Source organism: Vulpes vulpes, chromosome 7, assembly GCF_048418805.1.
Source record: "Vulpes vulpes isolate BD-2025 chromosome 7, VulVul3, whole genome shotgun sequence".
NCBI classification, from domain to species: Eukaryota; Metazoa; Chordata; class Mammalia; order Carnivora; family Canidae; genus Vulpes; species Vulpes vulpes.
In genome coordinates this window covers 86846835-86872694 of record NC_132786.1, presented here as the reverse complement: position 1 = coordinate 86872694, position 25860 = coordinate 86846835, and the positions used below count along the sequence as shown (strand labels likewise).

At 36.6% G+C, this 25860-nt stretch overlaps 1 long non-coding RNA gene across 1 annotated transcript in view; it reads left to right on the top strand.

Moving 5' to 3' along the window:
- Window positions 1-994: 994 nt before the first annotated feature.
- LOC140599709 (uncharacterized) overlaps window positions 995-25860 on the top strand; it is a 59366-nt gene continuing 34500 nt past the window's right edge. The window contains exon 1 of the long non-coding RNA XR_012002668.1: window positions 995-1114. This is a non-coding gene — a long non-coding RNA (uncharacterized lncRNA). The remainder of the gene's footprint in view (window positions 1115-25860) is intronic.

The window sequence follows — 25860 nt, the reverse complement described above, 5'->3', positions numbered from 1 at the left end:
GTAATAGAAAAATGGGAAATAAAGAAATACATCAGTGTTACACTAAACTGGAAGCAGAGATGGAAACTTTTCATTAGGTTTTGTTTACCTGTGAGTATCAAGCTACTATTCTTTAGAATATTTTTCAAATGGTATCAGATTTTTAAAAAAAAAGATTAAAAAACCAAATGGTATCAGATTCTTATATAATGGGGAAGCCTGGATATTAAAGAAAGCCACCAGTGTGATTTAGCAATGCTATTCTCTTGAGCTGAATCCAAACTTTTTGGTTTAATATTTTGGAAGATGCTGCTGCCTCCATCAGCCAGCACTAAGGCATTTGGGTATGTGGCTTAGTAACCCTGGAGAAAAATACTCCCAAATGAACCTCCAGCTATAATGTTCAGACATCCCAAACCTAAAGTATCCTAAGATTAAATTATACTTTGAAGGAAAAAGCTGACAATAGCTTTGTTATTGCATGGAAAGTTTTAAGTTTACTATGGCCATGGGGTTAATTAATTGTCATAACATATGCCTTTGAAGTAGCTGGAAGAAAGGAAAAACTACCCCATTTGACTGATAGAAAAACTGAGACAAGGGCAACTAACTTGCTTGTGGTTACCCAGGGAATAGTTGGCTGAGACTCCAGGATTCCTGACTCCAAATTCATTGCTGTAACCACCAGACTGAAACCGGCTGCCCAAGGCTGTAATTTGGTCTTGAGGCCGTGGCTATAGTTTAGAACCACAATAGTGAGGGAAACACACTTTAAGGAGGACCTTGAAAATCTCTCAAGGGAATTATGTCTCTTTATCTATGTTGATTATGCAACGAACGGAATAAATGAGGGTTCTGGCCCCACTCTATTTGTGGCTTTGGGTTAGACTGGGATCCCTCTTAGGAAACTGGGAAAGTTTACCTCACCCTTGAGCCCAAATTTTTAAACCAATTGTGTTGAGTTTATGATGCACAAATTAATGAATGTGTTAACATTATGCTTTTTATTTGACAGAAGTTATAGACTGGGTTGCCATGGGTATATCAAGATGGGCCAGAGAGAAGAGGATTGGAAACTTGGAGAGTGTGAGAGCACACTTCTTGGGGTCACATGGTGATCTGAAACAGCCTTGAGGTGAGTAATCTGTGGGGATCTGAAAGGGCAGTCTTTGTATTGAGATACCTCAATATCTCCAGAAGACAGAGCATAGCAGTAGTGGATTCTGACCAGGTACGAGGCTCACATTCCAGAGGGCAAGCTTTAGGCACCCTAGGGGTTGGACTGTACACCATTGGAGTTGGGGCTTAAAAAATGGATTTCAATGGCAACATTAAAGCTATTTTAAGCAGAGTAAAACAACACTATTTATTGGACACGGGTACCAGGTATATCATTATGTTCATATCAATAATAACTATACTACATTTACTTTTTATTGAACACCTACTATTTGTTATCTTGTTCATTCCTCTCCATAGCCCTGCGATATAGATTTTATTTTTTACATTTAATAAATGTAGAAATTGAGACTTGGAGAGGTTAACTAACTTGTTCAAGTCACAAGGATACATGGGAGAAGGAAGAGATTTGAACCCAAGACTCTGATCCCACTGCCGATGCTTAATACTTATCTTTACTAGCAATAGGGAACATGTCAGTACATTTGTCCATAAGGCAAGAACCTAGTTACCATATCCAGGGGGCAAGGCTGATGGATGCACTGGGCAAACTCTTTGTATGTCTTTTAAGAATAAGATTGGTCCTAGAGATTAGGCCTTGGCTATGTCTTCAAGTAGTAATGGAATGGCTCTATATGGGAAATTGAAGTTGCTAAGCAGGTCCTTATCCATATTTAAGTGTTCTTCCCCATAATGACACCTTTTCTTCACTAAGAGTTAAGTACATGGTCTTTGAAGTCATATAGATTCAATTTCAAATCTTGTTTCAGACCTTTACTAGCTGTGTGATCAGGGATAACTTAGTTAACCTCTCTGAGCCCTCATTTCTTCATCTGCAGGCTGGCATCTCATGGAATTGTTGTGAAGGGTCAGTGAAGTCTGGTATACACATGTTCAGCCTGTGAGAGGCTGTCAGCAGTCTCAATCTTAGCTGTACATTAGACACCTGGAAGGCTATAAACCCCCAATGGCCAGGCACATTCCAGATCACTGAAATCAGAATCTCTAGGCATGAGACCCAGACATCAGTATTTTTTCCAAAGCTCCCTATGTGATTACAATGTATAGCAAAGGTTGGGCACCAATATAAGTGAAATAGTATTTTTCTCTTGTTTAGGAGAAGTGGTTTTCTTTCTTAGTCTAGCAAAAAAAGGGGGGAGGGCAGGAATTTCTGAATGAAAATAGCAATGGCTAAATCTTAACCATAAAAAGTATTTTCTTATTTATAAATAAAGAACTAACTTCGTATTTGGTCTCTCAGATATTCAAAATTACTACATTTCCTTTATATTACTGGGTTTCCAGTTTAACTATTAATTTGGACAGTGAACGAGAATGAGAAACCAAGGGTATATGTTTTTAAGAATGGGTATATACTTCCAAAATAGATCATCTTCTATCTCTTCCCTGTTCTGAAACCCTATCAATATTTTCCCCTTTGGAGGGTGGTAGGGGAGTCTGTAACCAAGCTGTATCTAAAACCCATGTCTGGGGGTTGGCAGGCCAGAGGGCAGTCCAGCCTGAAGGGGGCTGGCTCCCACGGGGTGGGGGGTGGGGGTGCTGGAGTAGAGCTGCCTTTCTTGGGTAGAGGATTGTGAGGATAGCAGGTGGGAAGTTGGGGGAGGCTGATGCCTGTAGGGGCACTGAGGGTTTGGAACTAAGAGGCAAATGCTGAGTCAGCTGAGCAGGCATGGGTTTGTAAATGAGGGAGAACTGAATGGAAACTGGGTTGAATCAGGAGCAGTTTGGAAACAACTGAAGAGGTTGCAAAATGGTTGTCACTAATGCCACTGCTCAACTGTGGGTGTTGGGTTAGTTTAGTGGTCAAGGTAAGCCACGATAAAAAAGACATATATCATGATCCTTAAATCATTCTATGACTAGTAATTTTTAAAAACTATCAATTGGTGTAGAAAGAGTTGGCATAACTGATAGAAGAAGCTGGTTGTTAAAAGAGCACAGAATGGAATGAAAGTAGGGTGACCATTCTGGTTACAGGGATGATTTAATTATAAATAGGACTCTCTCATTCTCAAAGATGTCCTGATTTGGTCTCCAAAATCATATGGCCCCCTCTGTATAATAGTCTTGGAGTTCCATAGTCTCCAAAATTGGAACTAACTGAAATAACTATACTAACAAGACTTTTCAAATTGCAGAAACTAGTGTTTGAACACCTGTGAGGAAAGGTAAAAATTATTCACCAAAATTTCCTGATATTTTGAGAGAGCAATTGCTCCACAAGTTGAAAGCTCTTTATAGCTAGAATAAGTGGTAGCAGAAATTAGTTTTCATTCCTTTGGTCAAAGCTATCTATTTCTATGCCAATACCACACTACTCTAATTAATACAGTATATCATAAGTCTGTCAGGAAGCCATTATTCTTCTTCTCCAGGAATGTCTTAGCATTATTGACCATTCACTCTTTCAATACAAATTTTAGCATCATTTTGTTGAATTCCTAGAAGCAACATGTTGAGATTTTGATTGAAATTACATTGAATTTAGGGAACAATTTTGGAAAGAATCGATATATTTCCAATCAGAAATGCATATCCCATTGATTTATTAGGTGTGAATATCTTTCTCTAAAGCTTTTGTGGATTTCCCTAGAAAGATCTTACATGTTTTTAGAGAAGTGGCAAAAACTAGGGTCTAAGAGTGTGGAAACTGACACTGAACTGCCTGGATTTGAATCCTGCCATGTAAATTTATATAACCTCTCTGTGTCTCAGTTTTTTTATCTTTAAAATGGGGATAATAATTATATGCACTTCAAATGACTGTTGTAAATAGTAAATGAATTAATACATAAAGAATATATGAACAATTCTGGGAAATAATAAGAAACATGTAAGTCCTTGCTGCTAGTATTATTTATTGCTAGGTTCCTTTTAGTGTATACCAAATGAAATGGAATAATTTTTTTAGAAGAAATTACATTTTTATATTTCTGTGTATAGACATGTTATTACTTTATGTATTGATTTTGTTGTGACCACAGACTAGTTACTAGTCTGTGTTTCCATAATTTAGTTGAAATTCAGTTGTTTCCATAATTTAGAAGAAATTTCTTGAGAATTGCTCTATGGGCTACATTTGGTCAGTTTTCCTAAATATTCCATGATTTCTTCAGAAGAATGTGTATTTTTATGTTATTGGATACAGATTTTGCTCTATTTTCATTAAATAAATTAATTATTTATTAAATAATTAATTATTTATTTCATGAAATAATTAATTATTTCATTAAATAATTTAATTAATTAAATTTATAAATTGTCTTGTTCAAATCTTCTATGTTAATATATTTAAAATGGGTGGATCTCACAAGATTAGTGGATGAAATTGGGTTATAAGGTAGAAGGTCTTTAAATAATTTAAAATTTTCAAAATACCTACTGGAAATTATATATACAACAACCATGAGGCTTCTCAGTTTATATAAGCATAAGCTTCCTTTGCTTTTTACTGGGATTAGATCAGTCTAATCTGGGATATTCAGAGCGGCAGTTATTTATATACCTGATTTTTAAAAATGAAATTATTGCACAACAATATGCCACTAAAAAATCTAAATACTACTAAATCTCTACTAGTTTTTTTAATCTCTTTGACCTATCAGGAATTGAAAGAGGTGTGTTGCAGTCTCCCATTATGAGAAAGGATTTGTCCATTTCGCTCTATGATTCTATCAACTTTTGATTTATATCATTTTAAGCTATTTTATTAGTTATATGCAATTTTAGAATTGTTATATCTTCCTGGGGAGTTAAAACATTTCTTCTGGTGTTTGGACATTCTCTATCCATAAGAATGCTTTTTTTGTCTCAAAGTCTATCTCATCTGCTACTATTATAGCTATCCCAATTCTATTTTGATTAGTATTGGCATGGGTAGTTTTTCCTGTCCTTTTATTTTCCATAGACATTTATTTTCCAAGGACTGTACCATGTCCTTTGGTATGTTTTTTGTATAGTGCCTGTAAACAGTATACAAATGGATTTTATTTTCGTCTAGTATAATACTTTTATTTCTAACTGGTGAGATTATATAATTATACTTGCTGTGATTACTGATATATTTGGGCTGTTTTGTTTTTAACCATCTTACTTTGTTCCTTCTATTTGATTCACATTTACTATATTTCTTTCATTTTTTTCTTGGCTTTTGGTTGGTGGAATATTTTGTTTGTTTGTTTTCATCCTATTTTTCTTTCCTCTATTGGTTTAAAAGTTATTCACTTTACTTCTGTTGTTCTGGTAATCACCCTTGAAGTAAGCTTGGGAAAATAAGTAATCAATGCCCTAGTCTCTCTCTGGAAGAATACGTAGATCCTCAATATATTTTATTTCTAATCACTCTCCCATCTTGACTTTCTGTCTTTTTTAAGCTATCAAATTAGAAATTGTAACTCTTATACAAGTGGCATTATTTAGATTTACCTCCCTGTTTAAACTATCTTTGCTTACTTTTCTTCTTGTGTCTCTCAGATTTTCCTTCTTGGGATCATGTTTCTTCTTCCTGATAATCACCCTGTGGGCATTCCTTTCATAAAGATCTTTTAGTGATGATTGCAAATTTTGTTTGCCATAAATGTCTTTGTTTTGCTTTTGTGATTGAAAGACGGTTGTGCTGAGGATGTAAGTTGGCAGTTAATTTGTGTCAGCACTTTGAAAATATTATTTTACTGTTTTCTGGCTTCCTTTTTTGTATAAAAGATCTACGTATAATTTGTGGATTATATTTTCTTTTTTTTTTTGTGGATTATATTTTCATGTTGCTTTTAGGATTTTCCCTTTGTCTTTGGTGTTCTTCAGTTTCACTAAAATTTATCCAAGTGTGGATTCTTTTTATTTATTTTGCTTGGCATATGTCATGCTTTTTGTGTCTGTGAACTCATGTTTCCTCAATTTTGGAAAATTCTGAGCCTCACTTTGGATGTTGACTTTTTCCATACTCTCTTTTATATCTTTCTGGGGTTTATTGTGGTACAGCTCTGCTGTATTGTTACAAGTAGTTCAGAGATGGTCACTATAATATAACCAAGCACAACTACAGGTCCTTTATTAGGTCATATAGTGCCTCCTTGCAAATTTGAAAGAAGTGCTCCCTTCAGGCAGATTTGGGGCATTTTATTTATTTCATTTTATTTTTTTATTAAATTCAAGTAGCCAACATATAGTACATCATTAGTTTCAGATGTAGAGTTCAGTAGTTCATCAGCTCCATATAATACCCAGTGCTCATCATATCACATGCTGTCCTTAATGCCCATCATCCAATTACCCTACCCCCACACCCCACCTACTTCCCCCCTAGCAACCTTCAGTTTGTTTCTAATAGTTGTTATTTAGTGAACAGGAAACATGGCATCAGGAGCAGCCTCAGGGTGGGTTTTAGTCATTTGTTGCTTCCTTAACTGGGAGGTTTAAAACAACTACAGCACCCAGGAAGTGGTAGGACTTATGGTGGCTAGGTGCAGTGTGAAGATCAGGGCTACAGAACAACAGAGAAATCTTCAGATTATGCGTTAGGGAAAGACAGCTTGATGACAGGCCGGTCTCTTCAACACTTGTGCACAGAGACTCTGCCCGTATTTGTGGATCACATTCTAACATAAAGACAGGTTATGAGTCCTGTCTTCTAAGAATTGCATAGCTCCCGTGTATGGGTTTAACCTTTGTGGGGATTTTTGTTTCTTTTTATCTGCACTTACTCTCAGGGGCATGTGTACTTTAAAAAACAAATTATTTGGACATTTTTTACTATTGAAAAACATCTGTATTATTTAACCATTTGAATCAGTAAAGAAATGAAATGACTATACATTAGAGATGTTCAACATTTGTTCATTGTATAAAAGGTATACATTAAGCTTTCCTGATCACCAACTGGGTACTTAGTACTGACCAAACCCAGAGAAAAGAAAGGCATTGAGATTTATACTCAGCCATTTTTCATCGGGTGTTCAATCTATGCCCAGAACCAGGATGGCACCAAGCATTGCACTACAAAACTACAAAGGGAATATTAGCAAAATACTAACATGGTAGTCCCTAGGCTCTGAAACCAGGAGACTTGCAGGCCATTGAATCACACATCCTATCCTCTGATTTCACTTGGGATTTATCAACTTAAATAACCTAATTGAGGGTCATAATTGATTTGGGAGACTCATTTCCTTCTCTGGAAATCATTAAAGGTGGCCAAGTCTTGCTTGAAGCAGCACTTTCTCTAATGGAATCCCCTGGACTCCTGCAAGAGGAAGAAAAACCCTGTCAGCAGGTGGCTGCTCAGTCCTGCTGGCCTGAGGCCTGCCCAGACCTGCCCTCGCCACAAAGGCAGTCAGTAGCTCCTCAGGCCTCCCCACTGGGCGCCTTTCAGAGTACACAAAAAGGGCATATTGCCATTCCTAATGGAGGCAGCCACCCTGGGCAAAGGGCTGACCATTGGTGTCCTCTTGGCCATCACCCCAATTAGCAAGACACACTCTTTGACACTGAAGAATTTTCAGCAGGAAACTCTTTTGTGAGTGGCTTGACTTCTTCCTTGTGTGAAATACTTAGATATTGTGACTTCTTTTTCGAAGCCAATGCTAAATTCCCAATTAAATCCTTACCTTTGAGGTTTTTCAGCCAACTGAGAAAGCCCACTAGAGGTGGCCCTAAAGAATTTGCAATGCCTTCTCTTTGCTTTCACCAGGAAGAGCTGAAGCTTGGAGCAGCTACTCTGCCCAAAATATCTTTGGAGCTGCAAGAGGTGGTTCTCCTTTCCCTAGATATTAATCTCTCTTCTACTTTTTAAAGAAAGTTTATTTAGTTATAATTTCTACACCCAATGTGAGGCTTAAACTCACAACTCCAAAATCAGAATCGCATGCTCTTCTAACTGAGTCAGCCAGGCACACATAATCTCTCTTCTACTGAACCAAAATCTGAAGGAGCAGCATCAAGTTCCAACAAATATGCTGAAGTTTAGGGTCACAAATGGAAAGATACCGAGATTTAATTTTGTGACATTCATTCATCTTTGTAAGTACCCTGCTCTTAAGCATACATCTCTGACTGCAGTGGAAATTTCTATTTGAAATATACTCCCTGCAAGTATAAGTCAATCTCAATTTGGAATTATCTTCATGGCCCTGACATAGCCTCAAATCCATAAATGGCCTTTCTAAATATCTGTGTCATTGTTGAGACAGAAATGATTCTCTAACCTGTTCATTAGCTTAACCATTTTCACTTTTCTTTCATACATCCAACTTAAATGTTCTTTCTGCCAGTGAAATTCTTGTCTCTGTGAAGATGTATAACAGATGTCTCATATTTTTCAAGGCTTAAAGACAATATTTCTTTAGGGCATATAATCACAATTTTATTCTATAGACTGCATATTTTTATAAGCACCATTACAGTCCAATTTATAAACTGGCCCAACTTAAAAATAAACCCAACTTACATACTACATATATTTTTTAAATTTATTCTTTATATTTTATATATTTTTAATATGTGCATTCTTCAACCAGGCTGCACTAACCCCAATAATTGAAGAGTGTGCAAGTTAAAAGTGCTAGTGTGTGGCATTCTTCTTCATCCCTCTCTTACAAATTTTACAGGATTCAGAGCTTATTTTTCCCACCTCTTCTTGCATCACTAATTAAATAAATATAAATGATTGTTGATATGCAAAACTAGATTTCTAAACATTGATCCTGTATTTGGATGAAAGAATACCGTTTTATTTTACTAGGTCCTAAACTGACTCTTGGGGACTAAAGAAAAAAGTATAATTTATTATATGAGCTTCTTAAATGCAAAATTAATTAGGCTAGGGGAGGATGGACATGGGGATTAAACTGTCATACTGGGATTTGGATGGTTAGTAACAGGCCAGGTGGGCTAAGAGGCCAGGATGGGGTAGGGGTTAATTGTCTGCTTTATCCGAGGCTTATAGAGGAAATTTGGCTGATGCAGCAATGATATATTGAAGGAGTCTCTGGAGAGACTTGGCCTGGGGAGATGAGCCAAGTTCAGAGGGAAGAATATTTGTGCAGTAGGAATAGGGGAGACTGGAAACTTGTGGGTTTGGGCAACCATAAGTCAAGAACTGATACTAGAGAAATTAGGCAGTATCTTCTACGTGTAGCAGATGCTAGCACCAACAGGAAAAAATGGAATTTGATTTTGAGCACAGAATTTGGGTGGAGGGGGCATTTATATGCTCCTGCCCAGGGCCTGTCTCTGAAAGAAGACTAGCCCAAGTCTTTGGCAGAAGGGAGACTCAAGATGGGGAATAAAAGAATCTGGGCTGAAAGTCTTCACTAAGCAAGTGTCCTTACTGAATAATTCCATTAGACACTGCATGGAAACTGTTGTGGGAATCTCTGAACCAAAGTTTCCGTCATCAAGATTAATTGCTAATTAATACATAGTAGCCAGTTCTAATAATAGTAGCCAGTTCTATTTTTACTTTTCCCTATTATACTAACAGTTATATATCTTGGCCTTTGTTTTACAATCACTAATCCTCAAAATATTCTGGTTTTGAAGATAGCTTTATATTTATTATGGAGATGATAAAATGAAAGCTAAGTAACTTGTTCAAAGCCAGCCACCTAAATCATAAAATAAAAAGGGTAAAAGGACCAAATCAAGATACCCAGCATCTGTTGTGATGAAGAATGGACTGGATTGCCAAGGGGCATGAGAACACTTTTGGGGGTAATGGACTCACCCATTATCCCTGTGTTTCACAGGTGTGGACATTTGTCAAAACTTCTCATATTATGCAATTTAAATATTTGCAGTTGATTGTATGTCAAACATGCTTCAGTAAAGCTGTTCAAAACATGAAACAAAATAACTGATAGTACCAACAGTTGATGAATGTAAGCAGATATAAGCTGAAGTTTTTGCATAACCACATAACAAAATGGAGTCTTTGGGTACTAGATCCCTTTCCATTCTTGCTGTCAACAAAACTGATGGAAAAATTTGAATAAGAGGTAAAGGGTTAACTTGTCTAAGATTGACCCCTTGCTGGCTAGCCTCCCCGAAAAAAGTTGGCCTCTTGCAAAACTCCATGGAAAAAGACTAGGCTCTAGTGCTTAGAGCAATCAATCATCCCTGCTCAACTACCAGGCATGAAGTCTAGCCTCTCCTTTTCCTGCCAAGGGAGGGCATGGTGTTTTATAGTCATGAACATTGATGTGCTGCATGCTCCAAACAGCTTGCCATATACCATAGCTATAACTCCTGATCTCACCAAAGAAGCCCATGACCTTCTGTCATGAACCCTGAGCTGGCAGGACAGGCTTACGCCAAGGTTCCATCACACTATGTAGCTTTATGTCCTGGCCCTTGGCTATGATAATGCTTTCTAATGAAGTAGCTTAAAAGTTCATATCCCTTTCCTCAAATCTGACACCTGGCCTGGCTAGGTGTCTCTATGGTGCTATAGAATTAAGTGAGAAATGGGGATTATATCTCTTGTTTCTATGAATTTTCTCCAGTGAATACTGGTATGAGTACTTCTTGGCCAGTGCCATTGTTTTCACAACACTGGATAACTGTGCTGATTGGCTTCATTACAATTATAAGGCTTTCTTCCTCACTTGCACTCTCAGGGTTGCTCTGTAAACTCCTTACTCTTCCCTAGTTAGCTCCCAGGTAGATGTGAATGTTTACAACTCTCTTCAAGTCTCCTACCCAGTCATACTCCTGCATTTGGGGAGTATGATTAGCCTAGCTTCCAACTTCATAGAGAAAAAGACATCATCAATTATAATTTCGTCCTTTCCTACTACACTTTTATTCCTACCTCTTTCAGAAGAAAAAGAGGGGACTATTGTAAAATGGTTAGGAGATAGATGGCCTAGGTTCCTGTCTTGTCTGGTGTGATGACTTTGAATAAGTTATGTCACCTGTCTCGGTGCCCTCATCTGTAATGCAGAAGCAATATGGTTTTGGTCTCCTAAGTTATTGGAAGGAATAAATAAAGTGAATGCTTAGTATACTACCAGGTCTGTAACATGTACTCAAACTGTACAGGCTGGTGTCAGTGCTATGATGACTCCTTTCTAAGGCTAACTCCTTTTGAAGGCTATTTGTGTCCCCATTTCTGGGTCCTAGATACAACAGTCACTCCTCTCTTTTATCTCTTCCCACTCTTAACTGAAATGTCACCTCTTCTGTGAAACTGTGTTGCCTGGCAAAATAAATTACATTTATTTGTTTGTGTATCAGTCTCCTCTGTTATGATCTGAACTTGGCCCAGATAATCTATCCCTTATAGACGCTAATATTTGTGTGATTTGTTAAGTATATCAGATTTAGGAAGCAGATTTCCTCCCTTTTTTCTTTCTTTTTTTTTTTTCCTCCCTTTTTTCTATTAGGAATCAGCTTCCTGTGTTAAAAAAGCCAAATGTGAAAATAACTCCTTTTATTGTTTTGTTCACTTTTGAGTGGTCAGCACATTGGTTTGGAGCCAGTGAAGTCTGGATGGGAGTCATGGCCCTGCCATTTACTAGCCATGTGACTGTGGTCACATGACTATTTAAGTCTCTGATGCTTCCATTTGTTCATATGTAAAATGGAGCTAATCACAGTAACTACCATGCAGGCCAATGCTTGGCATATTAGCCATTTCTATCATTATTGTTATTAGATTGAGGAATTTCCAAAGCAATGGTACTATAGCTGCTAGAAAATCTACCCAGATCATGCTTGTATGTCAACACTAATGGTGCTGTCAAAACTACAGAAGGAGTGGAAATAAAAAGAGAAAAGGGGAAACATTTTTATTCTCTTCACAGGCTCTCTTTTCAGTGCATGCTTGAGTAATTATCTGTATGAGTGTGTGTGTGTGTTTTAATTCATACAATTAGCTTATCATTTCACAATTCAAATAATTTGAGTACAATAGGGAAAAAACTATACTTTCTTCCTTTAAGAAACACAACTGATGATGAAAAGGAAATTTTTCTCAGGTAGCTTAAATTTCACTTGGGGTAGATTTTACTTTTAAATAGTGTTGTACACAAAATCTATTATGCTTTTAAAGTTTTAAAAATTGATATTTAGTCACTGTAAAAATTTAAATAACCCAAATAATGGACTGGATTATTTATGCAGTATGTATCACCTTGAGATGGTCAGTTATGTACAATTTTCCCTTTTCTTTTTGTGTTGGTTGATAATTTTTCTGTAATTCCTCTTCATGTTTAGCAAAAAAAGAGAAAGTATTTCATCATATCCTGAATGTTCTCAAACAAATTTACCAAAATAGATGCAACATACATATGGAATGCAAAGGATTAGCTCATAAAAATCAATAAGAAAAATACAAATGTTACCATATAACAAATGGGCAACAGACATGAACAGGCAGTTCACACCGTAAGAAATACAAATGACCAGTAAACAATAAAGAACAAATATTATTTTAATATAAAAAGTTTACATGACTTGGGCATGCATTTTACCATGAAATTCTTCATGATTCAATGCCATTTAAACTAGATCTGCTGACTAAGAGACATTCTGTCTTTTCGAACAACTTTACATCAATGTTACATGCATCCAAAATGAAATAAATGAAATAAAAAGAGATGGGAATATACAAAATAAATAAGAAGTGGAAATATGTCAAATATTTAAAAATGAGGCCCATCTGCTCTTCTCTGAAGTCTCTGGATAAAATACATTTCAGTTTCTTCCCAGACTTTGAGTTTGGTAAACCCATGACCCATCTTTTTTGTATCATAAAACCCTTTTGTCATCTTGTTCTTCATTAGCCCGACAGGAGAAAGCTTCTTTTTCAATCTTGATGGCCACAAGTGTCATTATCCATGAGCAGAGACCCTGGCTTCCACTGTGACCTGGTTCTTAACTATGTCTCTGGTTCTATCTCTCAAGTCCACCTAACATGAATTACATTTGATGGTATAGATATTCCAGAAAGACTTCCTCAATTACTTTAAGTAAAAAGAGTTTATCTTTTAAAGATCTTGTTTGCTATTTTAATAAGATATGGGAAATCATATTTGTGTGTGTGTGTGTGTGTGTTTTAAATAAGAATCTTAAAGGAGGAGCCTAACACCTTTTCCAGTGTGGAACTTTAAATTCTCTTGATCCCTAATTTATTACCACTCTGGCCACAGAGGTGACATTCCCTATAAGGTTTAGAAAATTTATAGCAATACTAATAAAAACCAATCCTTGACGTGCCACCCACATGCTGTTTGAAGCTGTTCTTCTGGAGAACCTGGAAACTGTGGCATCTTAAATTCCTGACTTTGTGTTATTCATCCCACCCACCCTTCATTTTTCTCCATGAGTAACTGCTTTCCTCTCCATTCTAGTAACCCAGAGGCACAGAGGTCCAAAGACAACAGTCAAATGGAAACATAAATCACAGATCCTCACCTGAACACACCATAGGCAAACTTATTGCCCGACTGAGTCTGGGAAGCAATTGCTGTCAAATTGAATGGATGAGACTAGCATTATATAAAAAGAAAAAAGTCATTGCCTAAAAGATAGAAAAAAAAAAAGAGATTTATATATTTTGAAATGGTTATAACTGTCAGGCCAGTTTTTAAATATTGTGTTTTAACTGCAGCTTTGAGCATGTATGTAATGTTCTTCCATTTGCTTTTTTCATTTAGAAGTGAGTAATTCTTATTGGAATTCAAAGTAATTCCTTGCAAAGACAAAACAGCCTAGAATGTTGTTATTGTTATTGTTTTGTTTTATTGTTATATTTTTTCTCCAGAATTTTTTACCATTATATCCCTTCATGTTAAAGCTGCCAGAAAAAAAAAAAATCAGTCTCCCCAAATGGCTGGGCTTCCTAGCATTGGCCTGGTATGACTGAGTGAGATGAAGGGCCCACTGGCAAAATATCTCCTTTACTGCTTGAAGAGCATGCCTAGGAGGCTGGAAGAACCTGTTCCCCATTGTGATGAAAACCCACCTCCTTGTCAACTTGGCAATAGTGTAACACACCAGGCCAAAGTAGACTTTTTAACATCTAGCTGAAGGAGGATTGTATTGACTCTTGTGCAGCACAGCTTCCCTTTGTTCTGTGGATCTTTAGTTTTGTGAGATGCCCAAAGGAAAAAAGATTTTTGTGGTCAAGTCAATTATGGAAACCTTTGCTTTTGAGCTGTTTATAGATTCACAAGGCACATTAGCATGGACCTGTTCTGAGACTTCCTGTGCTTAAAAAAACCCTCTGTTTAACTTTGTTTAGCCTAGTGATTTCTAAATTTGTTAGACCACAGAATCTTTCTTGGGGAAACATTATTAATATTTCATAGAACTGGCAGGCTGTACTGATGGAAACATATAGGATGTACTGATCGACGTTAGGTGCATAGATCAAATTATAATGGAAGAAGGATGGATTTGGAGTCACAGACATATGTGCAAATTGAATCTGCTCTTTGCCTAAAAATACAATTTTTAATTTATATCTCTAGACCTCTCTAATCCTCATTTTACTTATCTGAAAATTAGAAATAATAACTGTTTACTACACAGAATGCTGATGGGTGAAAGGAGGCAGTGTGTGAGAGAACATGGGATTAATGCTTAGTGCAGTATTGTTCAAATCTGATTCTTCTGGAGGAATGAACATTAGGGTCAATTTACACCCTGGAGTAGATGGCACAAAGTGGTCTACCAAAACCCTGCTGCTGCCTTAAATGGGCATGTATCCTCTATTTTGATGGCTTTGTGCAAGGTTTAGAGTGGCACCTTATTGATGAGCTGAATGCATTGAAAGGATATAATAAGACTTTCTATGCCAACAAACTGACCATCTTCAGAGTTGGTGAAGATTGATCATCTTACAGTCACAAAGGATTAGACTTACAGCTCTCACAATACTGGACACTTTGTATTTTTCAATACAGGTCAGCAAGATGATTGATTGTGGATATCTGGTGGCCTCTTTCCTTAAGAAAACAAACAGAGATCTTTCAGTATTTTTCCTATCATTGACCAGGAAATCTTTTGTTGATGGTTTTGTGACTTTTTCATAGTTTCATGGAATATTTTTGTCTAAATATTTTGTTGTACTTAAAAAATTATCTTAGTTTTCTAACTTATAGTTTAAACAAAAACGTATTAGTTGATGAGCTAACTAACTTATAGTTAAGTCCTCAGGAGTCCATTGCTAGATCTCTCTGCTGTATTTCCAATCACTTTCACTGATGAAAGTTTTAATTAGAAATTCTCTAAGAGCCTTACAAATGAATTATGGTTGACATAGAGATCTACTGCCCAGAGTTTCTTTCTGGGATGTGCTGCTCCCTAACATCAAGCAGAGTCTTCAGTTCTTAGCTCCTGAAGGGCACATTTCAGTTTCAGAGAGCCATCTTTCTGGAGGTCACACCCTTCTCATGATTGTCCACAACCAATGACTGATCCAAGCAGGATAAAAAGACTTGCAATTTTGCCTCAATGTAAAACAGCCCTGATGGCCAGTATGCACTTAGCATCCCCTTGGGTAGACCAAGGTTTTATCAGGCCTGAATTGCAGTTTGCAAAGGTCTGAGAAAAAACTGCAGTTTGGCCTCTGCTCAATCCTACTTCCTTCACCTTCTTTCCACAGGTATAAATCCTCCAAATGTAAATATCTGCTTCTGGAGAAGCCAATCTGTGCCTGAGATTGGCACTCCTCTATATCTCCTAAATGTCTATTTGGTGTTTTGTGAATATGATGTTTTCTCTCTAACTTGATTGTAAGGTTTTTGTGGGCAAGAAATATATGGCAACTTCTACATATGTGCCACAGTTTCTGTTGCTGTGCCATGGACTTGGAAGATAGATGTTAAATATATTGTGAATGAAATTATATGTTTATTAGGCAGATGGACAGCATACATCCATTGTAGACAGACTTCTGTACTATGCAAATGGTCATAAATAAGAAACTCATGTTAGAACTTTGGAAATCCTTGCAATCTTATTTATCTTTTTAATCGTTCTCTCAATGTTCACTTACTCTATAGAAATTTCCAGTATGTGGATCTCACTCCTTTTTTGTCTTCTTTTTCTTTTTGTGTTCAGAGCTAACACTGTTGTCCAGAATTCTTCCACCTATATCCTCCTACATTCTTCTATGATAGCTGAAATGATATTTTTCTTTATGAATTGTTATTTGCAGCAACCTTCTTGACTAATGCATTCAAAGATTGTGAATGCCATTTTCCCCTTAAGTAGGCCCCTTTAGACAAATAACTGCTAAGCAGTTTTCCTTGTGAATATGTAAATAGGTTAAAAATGAGGATGCAGTCAGTGTTGTGTGAATATTATTCCAACATTACACTTAAGATCCTTTCAGCACCATTTGCTAACATTTTGTACTCCTAGCCAAAGTGCCAAAAATTGTTCTCTCCTCATGCAATTTTCAGAAATTTCGCTGGCACAAAAATGAAGTAAAATCTCTATCTGCAGGAGAGAGCAAACTTCATTTAGCGTGTTTTACAAAGTGCTAAATAGGTTTTCTATTTTGGGAGTGGAGTGGCAGAGTGTGTGCTTCCTGCTATCCTGATCAAACATTTGCAATTCCGTCCCTGTACAGATTGCACATTCCAGGTTGTCTTAGGGATATATTCATATAATACTTGTTATTTTACTCAAAAGAAAAGAAAAACAATTACTGTGTGTTTAAGGGATGTGATGTCAGCACTGGAAGGTTATTTTCCTTGTCTTTAATTTTTTTTTATTATTTAAAATAAAATAGTGATTACAGCCCCTGTGAGAGGCTTTTGTATGCAACTGGTTTCAAAGTTACAGCTCTTATTTCCTATTTTCTAGTACATCATCCAGAAAAAAAAAGTGTCATGGTCTCACTGCTGAGAAATTTAGGAACCTGGATAACTGACACTATTTCAAACAGTCAATCAAATCTGTGTCTGAAAGAAACTATGCATGACTAAGTCATCGCTGAATATATTTTCCTATTTTCCACGAAAAAAGTAACTGTCTCTAACATAACAACAGCAATACTAACTACTATTAATTGATTGCTCACTAATATCATTGATTGTTCATTGTTCTATGAACATTATTCTAAGAACCTGACCTGTATTGTATCTTGAAATCCTGACATCTACTCTCTGAGATAGTATATTATTGTCCCCATTTTACAGATGAGGAACTAAGACAGAGGAGTTAAGGAACCAGGGCAAGGGAGTGAGTAGGTGGGCCAGGATTTAGAACTTGATTTGACTCCAGACCCTGCATGTTTATCTACTGTCTCACAAATAAAGAAACTGTGCAGTGATAGTACCTACACCCCTAGTGGAGTTTACCATTCAACCCATTAGCAAAATTGACTGAGAGAGCATAGAAACAGCGAATTAGGGAGGAAGCTGGAGAACACACAAGAAATTGGAACATATGGCTTCTTTGCAAATGTTCTCCATATTTACACCATAAAGTACATATCCTGAGAGTATTTGCACATTTTTCTAGACTTTTCCAATGCTTATTATGTGGCTTTTGTCAATACCCAGCCATTGTTTGAAAGGAAAGAAAATTCCTTCAATGCCAATGAAGGTTGGAGAATTGACCTAGGCAACTAATTTTGGGGTAATAATGATACTTGTGAACATTAGCTTTTATAGATATCTGCTAACTCACAATCTCAGAAGCAGTTAACAAAAAGAACAGATAAATCATGATTCTGAGCTGGAACTCCAATTGCATCTTTAATTCACAGAGCTGACTCCCAAGTGTGTACTACCTTTGTGTCCAAGTATCCTAAAATGATGTTGTCCTTATCACTGGAGAGAGTTTGACAGTGGGTGGGGCTAGGAGCAAGCAAACAGTACCAGTGAGGAACCTAGTAACATTCTGCATAGTATTTAGAACTGTGCCTTGAATATGTAGATAGCCAGCAAATACTTTTTGCAAATATGGCCCCTGTTTTTATTTTATTTTTTATTTTTTTAAAGATTTTATTTATTTATTCATGAGAGACAGACACAGAGAGAGGCAGAGACACAGGCAGAGGGAGAAGCAGGCTCCATGCAGGGAGCCAAATGTCGGACTCGATCCTGGGACTCCAGGATCACACCCTGAGCTGAAGGCAGGCACTTAACCACAGAGCCACCCAGGTGTCCCATGGCCTCTGTTTTCAAAAAGCTTACATTTGTAATTGGTATTTAAAAAAAAAACTATGCTTATAGGAAGAGAAGAAACTCAAGGTAGTATATAATAAGAGAGCTAAAATATGTGTGGCCCAGAGGGTACAACTACCAATTCAGAAGAATTCAGAGAGGAAGATCATTATAATCTGGAGACTCAAGAGAAACTCAACTGGGCTTTTAGGGTTGAGAATGATTTGAAACAGTCTAAAGTAGATGGGGTCAGCAAACTTTTTCTGTAAAGAACCAGATAGTAAATATTTCAGGCCTTCTGGGCCCCATATTATCTCTGTTGCAGGTATTAAACTCACCATTATAGTACAAAAGCAGTAGAGACAAATATGTAAATATTGTCTGGGCTGAGTTCTAATAAAGTTTTACAAAAAGAGAGAGCAAGCCAGATTTGGCAGGCAGGCCATACTTTACTGACCCCTGGTCTAGACCATGAAAAAAGACATTATAAGGAAGAGGCATTATCAAATGTAAGGAAGAATAAATCCCTGGGGCAATGAAGAATGGGCAAGAGATGATGAATCTAACGTGTGAAAGAAACCATACATGATTGCATATTCACAGAATATATTTTCTTCTTGTGGAAGATAGATGTAGCATCATCTCTACCCATGAAAGATGGCATTCTACCAGACTGAGAAGATGCTACCTCCACTCTCTGAGTTCAGACTTTCATCACCTGACACCTGAACTACCTGAAGCAGCCCCTTTTGCTCCCCAGTTAGTCTGTCCATAATCCATCTATCTATCCAGAATGGGCTGTGTAAAATACACTTCTGGGTACTGATGTGTCTTAAGCTCATTTAGTGTTTCCATGTAGCCTGAAAGATTAAAAACCAAACTTCTGTACGTGACATAAAAGCTAAATGTGCTCTAATCATGTCAAACTATTTGCAGTTCCTTGTGCATGCTCTGGTCTCTCATTCTTTGTAAAAGCTATTCTCTTATCTATCTAATAAGATAAGAGCAATAAAAGATTAAAACGTGTATAAAAACTGTTGGTATCAACAAGAAAAAATTGAATTGGACTGGCTACCCTGAGGTGGCCTCTTCCAACTTCTTTGAATGCCTATGAAGACACAAAAAAATATAAAAATAGCAAGACTGAAAACTAAGCCTTATAGAAAGTCTATTGATAGAATCTGGGAGCAGTCTCAGGAAACTACAAAGCTGAGAGTGCTTGGTCAGGGTAATCCAGTCCTCCCTTTGATTGGTGGCATTGTTTTGCCTCATAAGACAGAGACTGTAATCCAGAGAACCAGAGCTTACTCTAGCCAGAAATTGTGGAGTCATATCTTCACCACATAGTTCTGGAGGTTTCCTGAGCATTGTCCAAGTTGTTTTCTATCCTTTACGTCATTTAGAGGAGTAAGCCCCAGGAAACCATGAGAATAAGGAGTTGTGGCCAGTGGCTTGTTACATCTTAGGAGATGGATATACCACAAAGCAGTGGGGGAATAGGGATGGAGACTTGTAAAATTTGGGATTGGGCTTGGGACAGTGAACATTATCACCCAGGCTTTCAGCTGGAGATTTAGATATTTGCAGTTAACAAGAAAAAAGAATTGAACAAAAGGCAACCCTTTATTGTCAAATACAAGTTCTTTGTTGTTCTTACCTTATTTAAGGATATATATATATATATATATATATATATATATTAGAGCCCATGGAAAACTAGTGCAAAATAAGGGAAAGAAAGTGCCATGCTGAGGCCTTGGAAGAATGGAGACTGTTTATCACTGAAAAGGACCAACAGGAGAATCCTGAGGGAAAAGTTTGGAAAATCATTTGGAATTTTCATTTAAAATGAAAAAAACATAACCCCTATGAAAGTAGAAGTAATAAAAGGAAAAGAGATTAAGAAGAAAAGACAGGAGAATAAAGAAATTAATCTGATGAGAAGGAATTATAAGAACTAAAAATAAAATAATGGGATTAGAATCCATAGTTTTACAGGAAAAAACATAACTTGGCACACAGAAAATAACATCAGTGATGTGAATGACTAACTTGGAACCTTTCTTGGGAAGGTAAAATAAGAGACAAAGGAGAAAAAAAGAGGACAGAAAACAGATGCCCAAACCGAGGAAGAAGCTAGAAAGGGGGTGGGGTGGGGGGGGGGTGGAGCAAAACATTTTTAAAGACATAATTGAAGATAGTTTTCCTGAGACTACTTTGCACATACAGATTGATATTCTAACCTGAAATCTACAATTACAAACTGAAAAATTTAAATTCTATAAACTCTAGGTAGAAAAATTTTATTTTATAAAGGAATAAAAGACAGATGTCTTCGGTTTTCTTCCCTGAACTCCAGAAGTCAGTGAGTCAATATTTAGACTTCATGCTGTCCAAAAGAACTTTCTGTGATGATAGGAATGTTCTATATCTGTACTATACAGTATGGTAGGCCACCAGCTATGTGTAAATATGGAACCCTTACAATATGACTAGTGAGTTGAATTTTTCATTTCATTTAATTTCAATTAATTTAGATTAGTTCCATGTGGTTACCTATATATTGGACAGTACAAACTTAAAGTTTTAAGGTAGCTTTATTATAAAAGGCCTAGTGGTGACCACTGAAAAAATATATATAATGTAAAATCTGGACATTTATCATGATCTGTGCCTACATCTCCAAATCATGTTAGAAAAGAAAAAAGAAAGAGGTAGGAATCATGCTAAATTCTTTTTAAAAAACTATCTATTTGTTTATTTATTTATTTATTTATTTATTTATTTATTTATTTATTTTAGAGAGAGAGTGAGTAAGAGAGAGCTGGGAGAAGGGGCAGAGGAGGAAGAACAAGGACAAGCAGACTTGTGCTGAGTGTGGAGCCCAAAATAGGGTTCTATCCCAGGACACTGAGATCACGACCTTAGCCACAACTGAGTTGGATGCTTAATGGAATGCACCACCTAGATGCCCCTAAGTTGTTTTTCTTAAGGTGCAATTTTTACCTCTTAATCAGACAAGAAGAGGGATATAGAATATTTTACATATGTACATGTTGTATTTAAAACAATACATCGGGATCCCTGGGTGGCGCAGTGGTTTGGCGCTTGCCTTTGGCCCAGGGCGCGATCCTGGAGACCCGGGATCGAATCCCACATCAGGCTCCCGGTGCATGGAGCCTGCTTCTCCCTCTGCCTATGTCTCTGCCTGTCTCTGTCTCTCTGTGTGACTATCATAAATAAATAAAAATTTTAAAAAAATTTTTAAACAATACATCTATAAAAAACTGGAGAAGATAAAAGTAAAAATATACATTCTTCTGCATTCAGAGAAAAATCCAATGTTTTTAATTATTATTCAATGATTTTATTATTGAAGAATAAAGAATTAAAATAATTCAAGCATTCAATTCAAGAACTTAGGAAAAATACATCAAAGCAACTCTAAGAAAAGCAGAAGATAGGAATACTAGATTATTAAAGCAAAAATGAATACACCAGAAAATTGGAAGATGGTAAGATAAAACTAAACCTGAAAGTTGGTTGTTTGGGGACAAAAAATAATAAATAAACCTCTAGCTAGCTTATTCAAAGAAAAAAGAGAATAAAAGGAGCCAACATTATGAATGGGAAAGGTAATATGATGGTAGAAAAATTAGATTTATTTTTAAAGAGAGAGATGAAAATTTTGAAAAAAAAAACTTAGGAAAGTGTAAGGAAATTTGATAACTGTAGGGAAAAAATAGGTATTTAAAATGTTACTTCAGAAAAGCTGGTTTTAAAAAAAAAAGAAAGAAATAGAAAAGAAAAGAAAAGAAAGTCTTGGAAGTTTTGAGTGAGTTCTTTCAAAACTTTAAGGAAGACATTTCTCCAAGTTCTTTTAATTGTTTCAGAGCATAGGGGAAAAATGTCAAAATGTAAATTCATTTTATGAAGATCAGATTGCTTTGATATGAAACCTGTCAAAAATTAATAATGAAAAAAAACTGGAAATCAATCCTACTACTAGAGATGAGAAAGCTCATCTTAGGAGGGCATGACAAAGTGGAATTACTTTCAGGATTGAAAAGCAATGATAAACAGATAACACTGGTTAAAGTCTAAGATCTGCTCATATTTTAACTCAATTCTCACAACAAAAAATGAGGCGATTCCAATATATTATTGTTATTTGCAGATGATAAGACATTGTACCTAGAAAACTAAAGAGAATTAATTAAAAATCTACAAAAGCTAATGGAAGAGTCCAGTTCTAATAATATATAGAAAATAAATATACAAAAAATATTAGCTTTCCTGTATATCAGGAGATATAAACCCACATGCTTTTAAAGGTCAAGCAGTAACCTAAATTCATGACCTCTTCTAGTATAGGAGTATGCTATTCACAATAGCAAGGAAAGTATAAACTAGCTAAGACTTAATAAGAAATACAGAATCTTTATGCTCAAAACTATGAAAACTGGGCAGCCTGGGTGGCTCAGTGGTTTAGCACTGCCTTCAGCCTGGGGTGTGATCCTGGAGACCCGGGATCGAGTCCCACGTTGGGCTCCCTGCATGGAGCCTGCTTCTCCCTATGCCTGTTTCTCTGCCACTCTTGCTTTCTCTCATTAATAACTAAATAAAATCTTTTTTAAAAAACTATGAAAACTGAATAAATAAATGTACACAATGTTCTCAGGTCATTCAGAGAATAAATAGATGGTACTAGCAAAGTTTAGAATAACGAGAAGTGAGGGAGAATTTACCAAGTCACTAAAATCTCAACAGTGAATGTGGTAGATGAGATTCTACTTCTTTCCATTCTGGTTGGAGAGATAAAGAATGCACAAATATACCAAAAATGAGTAAGAAAAATTAAGATAATCCAAGAAGAGTGGTGTAAGAATGACTTGAGGGGATATTTAAGCTGATAAATGAATCATTAGAAGGAGTGATTCATGTGTAATTCAGGGGGAACTAACCTTTCAGAGTAAAGAAATATTATGTGCTTCTCAAAATTATCAGGCTCTGTATGTTCAAGAAACAGACAGAAGGCCAGTATAGGTGGAGCAGAATAGGCAAGAAGATGATAGTCCAACATGATTGTGCCAGGAGCTAGATCTTGTAGGACTTTTCACCCACAATAGGGAGTTTGAATTTTATTTTTAAGTATAATATGAAAATATTGAGAGATTTTAAAGCAGAGGATGACATAGTATGATTTGTAATTTATAAAGATTACTCCAGTTTTTATTGGTAGAATTTATTACAAAGAGGCCAGCAGGACAGTAGGTGACCACTTAGGAACCTATCCAAGTTGTCAGGAGAGATGAAGGTGGCTGGGTGTAGATGGTAATAGTGGAACTGGAAAGAAGTGGATGAGTTTAGAATATGTTATGGTTGAAGAGTTAAAACCATTGGATTGCAACACTGAGGAAAAGAAAGGAACCAATGGGTAATTTCTAGTTATGGGGTAAATGAACTGGGTAAATGATATTAGGAAGACTAGAGGAAGACCAGGATAGGGGTTGGTGTAAGGAATCAAAAATTTCAAATATATCAAGTTTTAGGTGTCAGAAATTATGAGAAGATAAGTAAGCAGTAAAATATAGAAATCTGATGTTCTGATGAGAATCTGGGCTTGAGACAACCATTTGGCAAATAATCCAAATAATTGATGATATTTAAAGCCAGGGCACACATGAGAGTGTTACCGAAGCAGATGAGGCCCAGAAAGGAGCCCTGGGCATTCTAACATTTGTAGGACAGGCAGGACAGGAGCAAGGCAGCAACAGAAACAGGGAAGACATAGCTGGCAAGGCTGGAGGAAAATCAGCCAGGCATTGCAGCTAAGAGAAGAGAGCATTTCAGGGATGGACAGTCGACTGTGTTTAGTATTGTTTGGAGTTTAAGTAAGATAAGAACAAAATGGAGGTCATTGCCTAGGCTGAAAGGAGCAATCTTGGTGGGGTTGGTTGGTATGGGATTGCTATTAGAATGAGAAGTGAAAAAGAGACCACTCCTTTCTACAACTTTTTCAATATGATTTAAGTGACATTTCAAGCATTTCAATACAATGAAAAAATTATTTCAGTTTACTGACGGTGACAATTCAAATCAGTTGGGAGAACAAGGATTATTTCTTAAATGATCTTGGTATGATTTCTTACTACTTGGGAAAAAAAGTTTGATTGCAGTGTTTTAGGGAAAAAAGTGAACTTCAAAAGGATAATAAACCTTATCTCTAAGAAGTGGCATAATGAATATTTTCCTTTTGTAGTTAAACATTTTTGTATTTTAATTTTTCCACAGTATACTTTTTTTTAGTCAAAAGAATTAATGTCTCTTCATGAAAACCAACAATTACTAGCAGGTTATTAAGTTCAAAACAAATTAAGTAAATTCAATTCAACAGACTGTTGCAACTTTGCAACATTAGTGTGCCATCTAGAAAGGTGCATAATATAAGAATCTTGAGTTATAACACAAAAGTGAAGGGAAGTGAGTGTCCTAAGTGAAATACAAGCACCTAAAACAAGTCAAAAGAAGGACTCATAACTTTTGGTTTTTGATCTAGTAAAACTCTGAAACGAAAGGGCTTGACAAATGGAACCCCATGGTGATAGGGTCATATGAACAACATCATGGAGTGGGAAGGTAGAACTTGTACCGCATTGAGTAACCCTGTGGGAGAAATCCACAGGATGTGGTAAATGACCAGTGGTTACCCAGAGAGCTTGCCAGGGAAGTTAGTAATAGGGAAGAAACCTTAAAGTCTCCTTTTCTTTTCCCTTAGGGAATGTTTGGTCACTGATTCAATAGCGAATAAGCAAGTAGCATCTCTAAACAAAGATCTCTGCAGCGTGTAGATGCACGTGTGTGTCTCCAGTCACCACAGGAGATCACAGTCAGTTGTTCACAAACAGCCCTGGATTCTTTCTTTCTTTCTTTCTTTCTTTCTTTCTTTCTTTCTTTCTTTCTTTCTTTCTTTCTTTTTTTCCTTTCAAGGCCTTGTTTCCAGTGCTCAAGTAGCTTGTCCAAACCTAATTAGAGAAGGGTTAGCTCTGATTAAGGTTTTTAAAAATGTGGTTAGTGAAAGAGGCCACAAAACAGAGACTTCGGAACTGGAGTTGGGTAGAAACACCACTCCTCTCTGTTTTATACAGTGGCTGTGATTGCTGTGGGTTGTGAAGATTTACTGGATTGGTCCATTGCTCACGTTGAAGTCCATCTAGTACTGCGTGTTACAAAGATATGAAAGATCTGGATTTCTGCATCTGACTCAGTCGTGGATGGAGGTGCTTCCTTGCAATTGAGACAACTACTTTCTGGGTATATGGAGGAGTAAAATGAAAAACAAAGTATGTAAGCAAGAGATGATTCAAAATTCCACTCATTTGTGACTCAGAAGCAATGAGTCTAAGGCTATTGTTAGCTACTTTCCCTGGCTCTCCGCAGTCCCTGGGTAAGTGCTGCCTAGGAAAGATCTGATGTGGAGAGGCCCTGACTGCACTGCTACTATCAGGAAACCATGGGGTCTCTGGTGTGTACTCAGATACAGAAAAAGAAGACTTTAAAA